Genomic DNA, 14,941 nt, shown 5'->3' with positions numbered 1-14,941 from the left:
TATTCTCTATTCTTATATAGTTTATTCTGCTTCCTTGCAGAGGAGTCTGAGTGAGACAGCTGTACCCAGTCTTATTCCAGAACTGAAGAGTAGTTGCAAACCCACCGCTATGTGCCCCTGTAAGGAAGAAAGGGCACTTGAATCTGTAATTATTTATTTCAGGTTCAACTGAGTGTCCACTTACTGGCAAAGAAGACAGAGTAAATTTAGGGGATCAGCTTTCTTTGTGGCTTCATTCAAATATAGAGAATGGTTAACAATATCAAAACCAGCACAGGTACACACATTTTTCTCTTAAATTTCAGTATTTTGGCTTTTGAAATGACCTGGTTAAAGGTTGCACATTTCACACTCTGGCTCATTTCTATACAGTTTCAGTAACAAGAAAAGTTATTTCCAAAATACTGCAGTCAGCTGCTGGCCTATGCCAACCTAATCTAATTACTTGGCCAGGCTCCCTTGTGTTTGCACCACTGGTCTTTCTTTCATGGAAAAGGTAGAGTTTCACTGTTTTGCAAAAAGGGTGGCAGAAGAGGACAACGTATTTTGATCTTCTCCATTAAACTAACATTTGGAGATGCTTTGCTAAGGGCAGTAAAAGTCATTATTCAAGACAATATCAACTTTATTTAAGTTCATGATCCTCCAGAACAGATACCATGAAAGGTAATTACTGATGTTAAATATGACCTTCAGGGAATTACTGACAACTTTTAAATCCCATTCTTTTATTTCAGGTTTTCTAAATATTCCAAAAGACACTTACTTATTATCTTCTTCCATATAATATTTGTAGTCTTTTATTTTGTTACTCCCAGGAAAACAAATGAATCTCTTCTTTTTTTTTTTTTAATTGGTATTGGCACATAGACATGCCTATGTTAATGCAACTGACTTACCAATTCAACAATTGCTTTGGTAGGGATTTAAAAATTTATGCTAAAATCTGTGTAATCATACTCATAGCTTACTATCCTTACAGAACATGTAAGAGAGAAAGGAAACCATAAAAATCTATGTCAATACTGTCAAACTCTGTCTAAAAGTATTTGTTTTTTTTTTTTTTTTAAATAGTAAAACTATAGCAATGCAGTTTCTGGAAATAAATTTGGTTTTAATAGCACAGGGCTCTAGGGATCCTTTGATTGTCTGATTTAGAATGCTAGCCTAAGCAATGTGAAAATTAAAGGTTGAAATAGCTCGGTTACCCGTGACATTTTACTGCAGTGTTACTGCTGTGGATATATAATAGATTATTAAAATATTTGTTTCCCCAGTGGGATTTTGATTCCTGGTGTTTTGATTGTGATAAGAGCAGTAATCCTTTAAATCTCCCTTTGGGTATAATAAAATTCTTCCAAGTAAATGAGAATCAATCATAGATTTCAAATAAGCGGGACAACCTTTAACCACTGCAGAAAGAGCTGGCAGCTGACACTGACGTTTCTTGATTCCCCTCGTCTATTAATTTTATTTTTCACCTATATTAATTTTATTTTTCACCTATATTTTTTCACCTATATTTTGTGAGTACAGAGCATTTTTGTGTTATTGTGATAGGGGCAACTCCTCTGATAGTTTGCATTCTACCCTGCAAGAAAAACTGTTCTCTGAATATAGATAAAATAAGGAATTTCCCTAATTTATTTCTATTAAAACAAAATAAGCCAGTTTTCCATTGCAGAAGTGATTAACTACAAAGTGAGGCTTCTCTGTAGTTATTGAAATATCAGAATAAATGTGTACACATTTGTACACACACACACACACACACATACACACACAGTTTCTTCTGATGCACTTCAACAAGCTGTTCATCTTAAAACTATCTATCCTATCAAGTAGAGTTTCATGATTTCGCAGCATTTATTTACTTTTGTCTTTTACAGTAAGTAAATTGTCACGACCTCTTCATACTTCTTGCTAGTAATTCATTAATTACTAACATCAGTTTTAATTTTCAGTGAAGTACGTAACATGGCTGCACAGTGTCTTGCCCCAAGAGGATGGACCGAAACATACAGCTGACTTGGGCAAGCCATAGTTGATGACTTTCAAATTGCTAGCCTTTAAATATTTACTCAATACTTTCTTCAGTGTATTACTTTGGATTGGGATAGGAAAAGACAATATATAGAAACGATGTTACACACATACACAATGGGGGAGAGAGAAAGTGATTAGTTATTAGCACGCTCCTTCCTTAACCACACACATATTATGCAGAGATATATGGGAGAAAAAGAAATAAAAATACAAAAAAAACCACGTATCTTCAGAATAATAATAAGCACATCTCTAATATATATAATAATCCCTCTCTATCTCTAGAGAGAGGCATTATTTACATTATATTTATAGTCTCTCTATTTTCATACATATCCCTAATAAATATATGTGGCTTAGTAACTTCAGATAATCTCAGTTTAGCCATTGTTTAGGCCACAGATATTCAATGTCAGCATTTTAAAAGATCAGAAATATGACAACCATTGTAGCAGTGATAAACAGATTTTTATGTAAAGGTAAGTGGTAATTAAATAGACCGAAGGGAATATTATTGGGAAGGCATTATTATGTAATGACTTATTTCATAAAAATTAATCACAGTGGAGCCTCTGTTTTTCTTTCTCATCTACCAACATTACACTTTTATTGTTAAATATCCTTAAAAGGGTAGTTGAAAATAAGTAGTCACAAGGCTTGTTTTATCTTAAAACTCTCACACTGACTTATCTGAAATTATTCAGTAAATACATTCTGGTCAGAAATAAGTGATTAAGAAAGGTAAGAAGGGACCATGTTTCCAATAATTAGGAAAGTGAAATGCACCAATGGAATCCTACATATTCTTTAATGTTCAATTCAGACGTTATCTTCAGCTTTAAATATTACTTTCTTGTAAGGATTTCCTATTTCTTCATCTCTACATTCATAACACACTATGTATGTCCCCTTCACTGCACTTGCAGCTTCTCAAATACCTATTTTCCTGATGTCAAGGATAGCAATTAGTCATGTTTTAACAGGTTTTGTAGCTCTATCTTCCTAGTGGGCTCTGTAGCTTCTGAAATTTCTTCTACCTACCTTCATTTAAGAATTTGCTATTTCTTCCTCTCTACTTCCATAATGCATTGCCTATCTGTCCTTTATAGCATGTATAGTTCTTTTTCATAGACCTATCTTTCAGACCCCAAGGACAGAAATTAATCATGTTTTAATAGGCTTCATAGTTCCAGATTCTAATTCATGAATGCAGTGTGGATGTTTTTCCATAAGCGATTTAGGGATATAAAATACAGCAATATAAAATAATGTTTAAATGTCACAATTTCTACCTTACATACAAAATACCTGTGTGAAAGACATTTCTAATATACATACAAAATTTACAGACAGTTCAAATAAACTGGTCCTTTCTTTTGGAATCCTTTAGAGATACTGAGCATTTATAGAAAAACTGGATAAAAGAGAAAAAACTGTTTTAGAAATCTATTTATAGGACGGTTGTACTGCATCACATACACACAGTAGAGGAAATATGGTTGAGGCAATGGTATTTTCTAACATTCAACATTCTGAGAGAAGTTTCAAGAGAATCACTTGGAGAATTATGAAAGATCTTCCCTTCACTGTGGAGCGAGCAGATTGGTGCCTAACTCATGCCTGAGAAGCCTAAAGAACATCTCTGGGATCTACCCTCCACAGAAGGTAAAAGAAGGATTGGATTGATTAAATGCTTGAGGCAGGAAAGCTGAAAGAGCCTTGCTGTTTCAGTACTAGCCTGGGATCCTGGAGATTCTTAAGGCATGGGTTAAATTTACCACGGGCAAAATATGACAGTGACAGAGAGGTAAGTGTGGTCATATCTTGTCCTGCCTGATAGGATTGCCTAGGAGGGATGGGATGTTCAAGAGAAAGAAGGGAGTTTTGCAGATACTGAGAAAAGTCATTCAAGGCCTCTCCCAAGATCATTATAACCGAGGAGGGAGGCGAATAGAGAATTTTGGAAGAAACATTTATAGTGCCATGAGCCAAGTTAGAATTGCCCTACTTATCCCTATCTCCCCACCTTCCTCTGGCTTAGTTCATGTAGGAAAATGGAAGTACAAGCATACGAGCAAATCCGTTAGAGCTGTGCTAGGGGATAGTAAAAAGGAGATCAACGCTTTACTGAAACTTGGATCTTCTATCTTCCAAGTGATTCATTCAGACTGAAGGAGGGAAGAAGATTTAACCCAGAGCCAAATTCTAGATTATGATAAATACAGAGGACTAGACATTTCTATACATTACCAACTTTGAGAAAGCTAGTACTTTTGTAGTAATTGAGATTAAGCAGAGGAAGCAAAAGGTCAAGATTTTCCTATGGGGTAAGGAAGGTTATCCTCACTAAATGAAACTTAAAAAAAATAATAAAATAAAATAAATTAAAAAAACAACTATAGAAGAAAACAATAGTACTGGGTTTTCATTTACCATGAGCCCCACTGGTTCCACATAGGTTGCATACAGAATACATGGGTGAAATAGATAGTAAGGGAAACAGACCAAAGACCAAATGATCCTGTGTATGTAATAAGAATGCATTCCATACCATGTTGAAGAGATATTAAAGATAGGTCACAAGTTTGCATCTCTGCTAGGCCATCCTGTCTTTGAAAAATCTCATTGATAATCTTATCATAACAAAAATAGATCTGCTGGTCATCTTCCCAAAACTATGGTATTTATCCTAATGAAGGAAATTACCTTATTTTTTGAAGCCTATGATTTTTAGTTGTTTTTCTATTCTTATTTCAAATTCCAATTAACCACCAAATCCTATTTTATACTTTCTATTCATTTCCTGAAACGTTTCCTCTCCCTCTTTCTATGCCTAATTCCATAATTTAGCCTTCTACCACCTTTGCATATACCACTTCTAACTTGTCTCCCTGTTTTCAGTTATACCACATCCACTCGTGATCCAAGCAGAGGGAATATGATAACCTGCTTAAAACATGATCATGTGATAAGTGTGTTTAAAACCATACAGAAGCTTACCTTTGTCCTAAACATGGATAATAACCACATGAATTACAAGTTCTTTAAAGACCTGGTTTTTGTTTCTCTATCCTTGGTCTATTCTCATCACTGAACTCTTCACTCACCTTCTGTTTTCTTGCCATATTCTCATTCATCTCTGGGTATTTGCCAGTGCTCTTTTCTAAACTTGAAACACAATATTCATGGAGCTTTTGTTAATCTGGATAACTCTATTCATCCCTCAGGACTCAACATCTACCTCACATCCACTGGGAAGCCCTTCCGCATCTTCCATAGTTGAAGCATGTCCATCCATGTCTTCTTATATCACTTAAATTCATTTATATAAAAAAGTAACGTTTCACTGCACTAATAGACCTATTGCCTGTGTTCCTACCCCTAGAGTATAAGTCCTAAGGAGGCATAGAATAGTTTGAAACATACACCTCATGTTATGCCTGATATATAATTTACACACAAAATAGAATTGTTGGACATTTGGGGTATTAAAACTAAGAAGGCCAATCAAAAACTGTGCCCCCCAAAATGCCACTAATCGTGATCTGAGGCTTGTTTTAGCACTATGAGTAAGAGTTTATTGAGTGTTTAGTAAATTCCAGACACTATGCTATAAAACGTCCATAATGGTCACTTTAAAAGTTTATAAAATCCTAACAGGTAGGTACTATTCCTGATCATAATTTGTAAATGAGAAACCATGTTATCTACATTAAATAACCAAAAAGATCAATCTCTCCAGGATTAAAGCCCATTCAATATGAGTCTGTGTTCCTTATTCACCCCATGAAAACAACTCAGATGGCTTCCTTTCCAGGTTGTAAGTATATTTTGAATATTTTCCAATGCCTGAGACTTTTGGAAAATGCCACTAGTTTCAATCTGGGTTTGATTCTGCCAAGATAAATTCTTGGGATTCCTTATTATATCCAACACTACTTCCTTTTTAATTCCTTGTATGGTGTGTAACTGTAATTCTCCCACCCCAAACTCTCTGATTGATTAGATGCTTCTGCACCTCTTTGTGAGACTGAAATGAAGTTCATTACACAATGTTTCCCTTTCTCAGTCTATCTCCCAGGAAACTTAACCCAACCCACATGTCTATAATTCTAGGTTGTAAAACACAAGAGCCTAGAAACTCATATGATTTACTTATTACATGAGTCTCGAATAGTTTCTCATAAAGATTTTGGCTTTTTCTACATAAAAGCTCTGGATTCACTTCTGAAGTCCTGCCTCCTTCTTTATAAGTACTAGTACTGAAGAACAATCCCATCCCATGTGTTACCATCTAGTCACTAAGGTTTAGCAGCTATCCTAAGTGGCGGGCCATGTGATCACAGAAATTATGAAGGAGTCAGAGACAAGCTAGATTATCTCATTGAGATGATGGAAGTTTATTTGTTCTCCAAATAACAGACACCCAACATCTAATTCCCTTATTTCATGTGTTTCAAGAGGAAGACCATCAAAGCTAAGACTGACTAAGCAACATTAACAATGTCTAGTGATAATAAGAAATTAATCAGAAGTGTCTAGTGATAATAAGAAATTGACTGTAGTTAACATGTATGATACTTGCTATAAATATGGTTGTATTTCTAATAAATTTCCTCTTATTTTGGTGATAAATAATCATTTTATTTTAGGCAAACATGTAACTACTAAATCCATTGCATTGTAGAATGTGTTTTGAATGATTATATTTTAAGCGTAAAGAGGGCAAGATGATACCTTATTTTCATGGAAGTGAGTCCAGAAATTTTAGATCAGAGAAGCCAGAATTTTTATCAGATATTATGTATGATTCCTAAAATTAGTTATCAATATTTTGGTATTTTAGGACGTAGATTTAAAAAGTTTTCATATTGGATTTCTTAGGAAATTGATTCTGAGAGACATGTTTAGGAATTAAGTTTAAATGTATTCTCAGCAATATTACCTACAAGGAGGCAAAGGAAAGGGGAGTGGGTAGACGGAGACATTGAATCATAATGCATTCATAAGAGAGGCTTCAGCTTATGTCCATGAGAGTAATGGAGATGTGATAGCCTGTCAGAGTACCCAAAATTGAGGTGAGGGAGGGAAGGTAGTGTTTTTATTTTTATTTTTTTTAAAGATCTTATTTATTTATTTGATACAGAGAGAGAGATCACAAGTAGATAGAGGCAGGCAGAGAGAAGGGAAAGCAGGCTCCCTGCTGAGCAGAGAGCCAATGCGGGGCTTGATCCCAGGACCCTGAGATCATGACCTGAGCTAAAGGCAGAGGCTTAACCATTGAGCCACCCAGGTGCCTCAAACGTAGTGTTTTTAGAATTTAGAACCCTTGTTAGGGGGTTCCTGGGAGGTAGAGTAAGAAAAGCACCCATTTCTCTGGTAGAGTGTGCTTTAGGGGCAATTGTGTCAGGAGGAAAATGTTGAAAAAGTTTGTGACAACCAGCCTGTGTTGCCTGGGTGTTCACTCAGTGGGGATGTCATCTGGGAACCTATGCTCCATCCCTGAGGGTCATGGGTCATCTTAACCAGCACCCTCCAACTGAGGCCTCTCCTGTCTGCCTCCATACCCTATCCTCACCCATCTGGCCAGGGCTGGAAGCCATTTCTAACCCTATCAATCAATCATTTCAAACAACTTCCATATAATGTGTAGCACCCAGGCAAAATAGTCCCCAAATTCAACTAATTTTTTTGGCAGATTAAACTTGACATTATGATAAAAAAAAAAGTTACATACACAATTATAGACATGATTACCAATGTGTCTTAACCTTAGAAATGATTAATTATTCACACCAGTGTCTTATGGTATGACACTGATATCACCTAAAGGAAAACATATGAACCTCATTACATGAAGGTGGAAAAAGCTGTGTTTTTTTTTTTCCACTTTGAAAATGCTTTTTAAAATTTTTTAAAAGATTTTATTTATTTATTTGACAGAGAGAGAACACAAGTAGGCAGAGTGGCAGGCAGAAGCAGAGGGAGAGGGAGAAGCAGGCTCTCTGATGTGCTTGGTCCCAGGCGCCTGGGATCATGACCTGAGCTGAAGGCAGACGCCCAACTGACTAAGCCACCCAAGTGCCCCTATAAATGTTTTAATGGTGGTGTCTGTACAGCATGTGATGTCAAGACAGGGAGAAAAGCAACTGTGACTCACACAACGAAACACATCTATCAGAGAACAGGTTGTGAGTGAATAGAGTTTATAGGGCTTCCATGCTTTACTGAGTACCAGCCAGATCTAGGGCCCCTCCTTTTCAAATGTGCCCTCCTCCTCAGCTGTGGCATCCTGGTGCTACTGGTACTCAGACACTAGGTCACTTGTGTTGCTCTCAGCCTTGGTGAATTCCATCTTCCTCCTTCCCCTGCCCATATACTAGTGTAGGAAGGGCTTGTGCTTGAGCATGGCCATGAACTGCTTTGATATGTGCCTGAGAAGGTCTCAAATGACAACTAAGTTCCATTGTAACTCTAAGCAACTTAATTATCTTAAATGCTATAAAGGGTTTGGAATTGGATTGATTAGGTTTTGAAGACATACCAAAGTTAATACAGATGATTTCAGAATAATTTATGTTAAGTGAGTCTTTCTAGAAATAATTAAGTGCAGTGTTGGTTATCTGGTTTGCCCATCTCCAGTGTTTGATAGTAAAACTATAGATAGCATCAGCAGTAAGAACAAATTACTTACATTTCTAGTCTCAGTAGTTTCAATACATGTATTTTTATTCTGTATCAAATTATTTAATGACCTGGTTCAAACAGTGCAATTTTAAAAGCCTTCAAGATTAATGATCAAAGCATACTTCTATTATAAACTGTTTAGTCTATTATTTTGCCTTATATTTAATTAACACCAGAACTGGCCCTTGTAGTAAAAAAAAAAAGTGAGTTGTTATTAATATCTCTAACTTGATTGTAATATGGATTCATAATATTCAAGACTGAACACTCACATAATTCATACCCAGTATTTATCATAGGATAAGATAATGTTAGAATTTAATGTCATTGCTGAATGATTCCTATACAAGGCTGAGGGAATAACAATTATTTGAGGAACAATCATGACTGAAAGGCACCTGGTCTTTATGATGAATATTGGCCTAAGAAATCTGAATTTTCAATTTGTTATGGGCATATCATGGGCAAAAAATGGCAGGACTGTTACTTTAGATGACTGCCCCTTGAAAATGTAGAATTGTAAAGACTTATCTATATAGACAATACTACATTTCTTGGATTAATCAGGATACACAAGTTGGAAGGAATTCAAGATTACACATAAAGTGAATTATTAGAGTGTGCTGATTGTAGAAAATCCTTACAGTTTCCTTTATAGCATTTCAAATCATTACATACCAAAAATGACTTCCACCATCCTATCAAAAGGCTATCTGAAAACTGCTGTATTTAGGGCAGTTTTTCTCAGAATATAAAATATAGGAAAAGTGGGAGTTGAAAATATTGACTAGGATCTGGGATTTGACAGTGTTACCAGTCACATATCACATCTCAGAATTTCCCCCTTGTTTACTGACATAATATCTGGGGCAAATTTGTCCTACAAAGATTGATTATTTTTGACTTTGGAGGGGATAAAATGTTTAAAGCAGAATTTAGATTTAATCTGATTTTGAGTAAGTTAAAACATGTCACCTCACTAAAATGGAAAATAATTTGTTCTCATTTTTTTATTAGTTTATTTTATTATTTTGTTCATAACTTTGTTTATCAAGATGGGTAATAGCATTAGTCTTGTTTTTACCCAATACAAAGTTATTTAAATTTATCCAATGATAGAGCACTATAAAGGGAAACTTTTATTTTCCTCAAAAAAAAAAATAAAAAACTATATACAGTTTCAATAGATCTCAAATAGTATTCAACCAGAACCATGCCTGGATTTTTCTGTTAATAAGTTGACAGTAATAGAGAGGCTGTTTGACCAGCCGCTCAGACCAGGTCTCATCTGGTGTTTCAATCTTATTAAAGTATTCTAAGCTTACTACTGGTCTTCAGGTTTATCCAATTCAGAATATCAACTTCATCCATTCATCTAAAGGTGCTAACTTTATTCTTCAATTAACTAATTGAAAATTAAAAAATCAATGTATTAATATATAGTTTATATATAGGAAGATATAGTCTATTTCTAATTTCTCCCAGTGGATAGGTTCAGGAAAGTATCTAAATTGCAAGACCTGTGAGCACCATTTTTAGCCAAAAAAAAAAAGAAAAGGAAAAGATTATTCATGACAGCACTGTGAATTGTTTTTTTCAAAACTAGGTATATTTCTGTCTAGAAAATTGACATCATACACTACTGGGTCTAACTTGTTATACTAATTCACCAGTACTCTGAACCAGGATATAACAATGTTGCAAGTTAATTAATTTCAAGTATTTTTAAACATTTAAGACTGCAATCTTTGGTGGAATTTTGGAGAATCCCCAGTCCTTTGACAAAATATGAGGATACCCTGGTCATAAGCCCTTCTTCAAAGGCTGCTTCTACACTTACTTAATGTCTTTCTGTTTATGCTCATTCTTATTTAATTCAGCTTTATCAGGCATCATTTGGTAATGAATTGAATTTTGGAAGTGTGCTCTATTTGGGTCACTGTCCATTCTGTACATTATGACCCCAAAATACTCTACCAATCTTTCATTGGTCTCATTAAGAAGTTCCCAGAATATTTGGTGCAAGCTTCATTTCATAGCAGGAAGATGAGAGCCCTTTACCTCTTGGTTTCATTCTCTATTCTAATTTCCAAAAATAGATCTTCATTGTTTTAACCACATGACACAATTTGCCAACTAATTCAGGATCAAAGGACTTCTCGCTCATCTCCAAATTCAGGCAGAGGGGAATAACTAAAAACCATAAAAATGAAATGATTTTAATAAGAAAACGCCCCCTTACCAATTATGTTTATTATATGCCATAGAGCTATTTATTTAGAAAATAAGAAGCTGATGTTAAACTTTATAAAAGTTTATGAAGTAAAACATAAAGGCCTGGGTATCATACATATAAAACCCTTCAAAAACCTCTATACTTGAGGTAATGGCATTAAATCTTTCTTGTGCATCTTTACAAATTTTGTATATATATCAAGCAAATCTGTGATGCTAAATTTTTCAAGTAGGTACAAAATGATCATTTTATACAAGTGTTAAATGGCTTTTTTTCCCATTTAATCATGTATAAGTTGACATTTTCACACTAATATGTATAAATCTACCTTTTTTTTGGTTATTTAGTGTTTCATTCTACAGAAGTAACATAATTGATCCTTATGAATGAACTTGTTCCCAGTTCTTTTTTTTTTTTTCAATGTTATAAATAATGCTATAATAGGCAGTCTTGTTCATATATCTTGGTGAACTTCTGCAAATTTATCTTTAGGGCAGATTTTTATAAGAGATATTGATGAGACAAGAAATATATGTGTAACTTGAAAAGGTTGACTATTTGTCCAATCACCCTCTAAATAAGCTATTCTTATCTACATAATAACAACAAAATATCAGAGGCCTCTTGTGTCATATATTATTAAACATTTATGATTTTTTAACTCAGGCAAAAAGTGGTACAAAATGGATTTTAATCATATCTCACTAAAAGATAAGCCAATAATATACAGGGCCAATATATCTTCAACCCTCCTTTCCTTTTTCTTTCCTCCTTCCTCTTCTCTCCCTTCATCATCATATTCTTTTGTTAATCTCATACATAGTCCAGAATATCACTTAATGAAGGCAATTCACAATACTTGTTTTTAATTTTATAATTTTTATACTTGTTTTTTATTTTGATTTTGTTTTAAATATATTTATTTAATATCAGATAAATTAGCAGTTACAGAGAATGTATTCATAAGATTTTCCTCTGGACTTAACCATGTAAAATGCAAAATTAGTGAACTATAACTATATAAAAGCAAAATACGCAGATGTGATATCAGGCAGTTATTCAGTCTTTTGGGGTAAGGATCCTAAATCAGTTTTCTTACCACAACACACTATACATTACATATATTTATATAATTCACATCTTCCTCAGAGGTTCTCTGAAACAGGAGACAGGATCTCTCTGTATAAAAAAGTAGAACTGTCCACACCTCCTTTATATGTCTATTTGAGATGTATGTCTATCTAAGGACATCTATGGAGTAAGAATATATAAAAAGCACTATTTTGTTATTATGTTACCATGTGTGCAGATAAGATTTAATGAATAAAAGGAATAAAAAGGTTATTTTAAAAATCACAATCAATTAGTTGAGATTTGGATTTATTAAGATTGTATTCTCAACTCTCACAGGGTGTAATCAGATCCTAATGTTTTAAGTAATTTCTGGTCAGATTAAGTAACAAGTTGAGCCAGGTACTTTAGAGCACTGATGGGTGTAATTTATTCAAGTGTTTTAATTTAAGGGTAAATGCTTGTAAATACACCATTTGAATGCCTAATAAGATGAAATTATTTACTTGACGGATAAATACACTCTTGCTATTTGACAGAAGCAATACAAGGAAGTACAATAAATGTGCATACTGGGATTGCAAGGATATTTTTGTTCTCCAGAGCTGATGTAGTAGACAATTATTAACATTTCTGTATTGTCTGGTGGAGTGGCAAAATTAATCCACAGTGGTTTCTCCAACTGAGAATGGAAGCCAGAAACTGAGCCATGAACCTAAGCAAACATTCTTGGTTTAAATTTGCACTTACCTCAACAACTGACTAGTCATTAGTGAGACTGCTAATCCCTTAAATGGAAAGGATGTCTGATTCCAATTCACTCAGTAAGCAGGTTCGCATTGCCAAGCCAATGCCAGGAAACTTTACAAGAGTTTAACATGGTATGAGCTTGTTCAGGTAAGGATACGTTAAAATAAAATGAAATCTTCCAATAAAAATAGTGTATTTAACATTATATTTACTTTCTAAATGTTAGCAAACCTTGCAGAAAAGCAGATAATCTGAAAATTTATTTTGTTCAGGCTATCAGAGATAGGAAACCTACATTACATAAAAAGCAAGATTTTGAGGAAAATGATCCTTAATATGAACAACTTTTTCATATACCAGTAAGTTACTTCAACTTTTTTACCTTTAAGAGATGTTGCGTGAGTGTGATGGATTTTTCATTATCTGCATTGTGGTGATGCTTTCATAGTGTAAGCATGTATCATAATTTATCAAGATGTGTATTTTAAATATATGCATTTTAGTCTGAATAAATATGTGAAAATATGCATACTAATTTTTTGGTTTGTCATTAAGCAGCAAAACTCATTTTCCTCAAAAATCCTATAGAAACCTTGATGTAGAAATAGATTTACACATAAAGTTTATGGATTGAAGTATGAATACTCATGCAACTTCTTGATTTCCCTTTGCTTATGGTCTCTGAGACAGCCCTAACAAAGCCAACATCTTTCAGACTCCGTGTAGAAACCTGATATATATTACTCTGTTTATGAAAGGCATAAAGTATAATTTTTTCACAGAAATATTTCCAATAATATATGCTTAAGAGGTTAAGGTTTTGAGAAGTAAAGGCCTAAGTGCCAATTCTGGCCAAATAGTCACTTATAAAAGTCACCTTTTTTATAGTGCCTAATGTGTGACTAACATGATTATCAGAATTTTTTATGAATAATCTATAAATTTCACAAGACCTCTGTAAAACATGACTTTTCTTTTATTTATGGATGAGAAGTCAAACCTTTTGAGAAGTCATGTGACTTTCCCAGTCATATGGGTAGTAAATGATAAAAGATTCAACCCGTATCTGTCTCCTCCAAGTTCCCTTATGACTTGTGTGTGTATATGAATATATTCTAGACTTTTAAAGACACCAAGATGTTGACTCATAGGACATCACAGTTGAAAGAAATATTAGAAATAATTGTTATTAAAACTCTTTAACAAATAAAATGGAGACAATATGTCCACTCTGAGCTCATACTTGTTATGATGGAACTATTTGGGTTCTCTTCACTCAACCTACTTGTCATTATCAAAGAGCTCTGTCTGATAAGACCTTGCAAGTTGGCATAAAAAATAATGAAAGTGTGTTAGAAGCTCCTTGATTATGCTTTGTTTCATTTTTGTTGATTGTTTAGTCTTCAGTGGAATTAATTTTCTGAAACAGGAATATGAGACTAAAAACATTCTATTTTTCTTTTCTAGTCTCAGTTTTCCTCTTATCCTCTAGATCATCATTGTTCCTCCACTGCTACTTAAAAATTAAGTTTGATTGGAGACTTTTTTTTTTTTTTTTTTTTTTTTTAGTTGATGACAATAGAGCAACAGCTACAAAGAGTTTTTGGAAAAACTAAGTCAAACATATAATTCTATAGTAAATGATAGAGTAAGGCTAACAAGATAAAAATACTTTCAGATTTTCAAGGACTCAGAAAGTTTATTAACCATCAGTATTCCTGAAAGAATATATTGAGTTTATACATTAGTTCTTGTTCAAAAATCTAAATTCACTTATTACAAAAATGTGCATTTTTGCAATACATCAATGTATATTTTTTGCAAAACATCACTATTTGTGATATTCTTACTCATATTTAATCTATATTTTCTCTATCACATTAAATAGAGTTAAATAGCACAGAGAAATATATTCACACACAAATACCCATGCACACACACTTTCACACACACAGATTATGTACATATGAACAAATATGCTCAGTAACAAATACAAATGTCAGTACTACTTTATAGTGTTTTAAGTTGTTACTGCATACTAAATCTTTACTATTGATGAATTCACTGGGATAAATGTATTTTTGAAGTAGAAAAACTGAACTATTCAAAATAAGTTCATAAGTATTTTACCCAAAGTTAAAGATCATGATT

This window comes from Lutra lutra, chromosome 11, assembly GCF_902655055.1.
Source record: "Lutra lutra chromosome 11, mLutLut1.2, whole genome shotgun sequence".
Classification (NCBI taxonomy): Eukaryota; Metazoa; Chordata; class Mammalia; order Carnivora; family Mustelidae; genus Lutra; species Lutra lutra.
This window is presented reverse-complemented; position numbering follows the sequence as displayed.